This window comes from Schistocerca piceifrons, unplaced genomic scaffold (assembly GCF_021461385.2).
Source record: "Schistocerca piceifrons isolate TAMUIC-IGC-003096 unplaced genomic scaffold, iqSchPice1.1 HiC_scaffold_86, whole genome shotgun sequence".
Classification (NCBI taxonomy): domain Eukaryota; kingdom Metazoa; phylum Arthropoda; class Insecta; order Orthoptera; family Acrididae; genus Schistocerca; species Schistocerca piceifrons.
In genome coordinates, this window is record NW_025729124.1 from 12,501 (window position 1) to 12,811 (window position 311).

Here is a 311-nt window from a genome sequence, read left to right on the forward strand (position 1 = left end):
CAACACATCCGCACAGCTGCGATACAAACCACCAGCGAGAACCGCTGGGGCGACCGAGCAGCAGACGGCGTCGCGGCGCCGAGCGCCGGGCGGCGGCGCATCCTCAACGCACACAGTCCTCAATCGGACCAGCACACTGAAGATGTCCACCGCGCTTCGCACCGGGCCCGCGAGGACCTACTTTGGCCGCACGGCGCCGCGCGCAGGGTGCGCCGGCGCGCAGCTGCGACGCCTGCCGCGTCCGTCGGCCGGCGCGCCTGCCACTGGCCGCCCCCACCAGCCGGCTGTAGCGCGTGCGCCCACGCACCGCG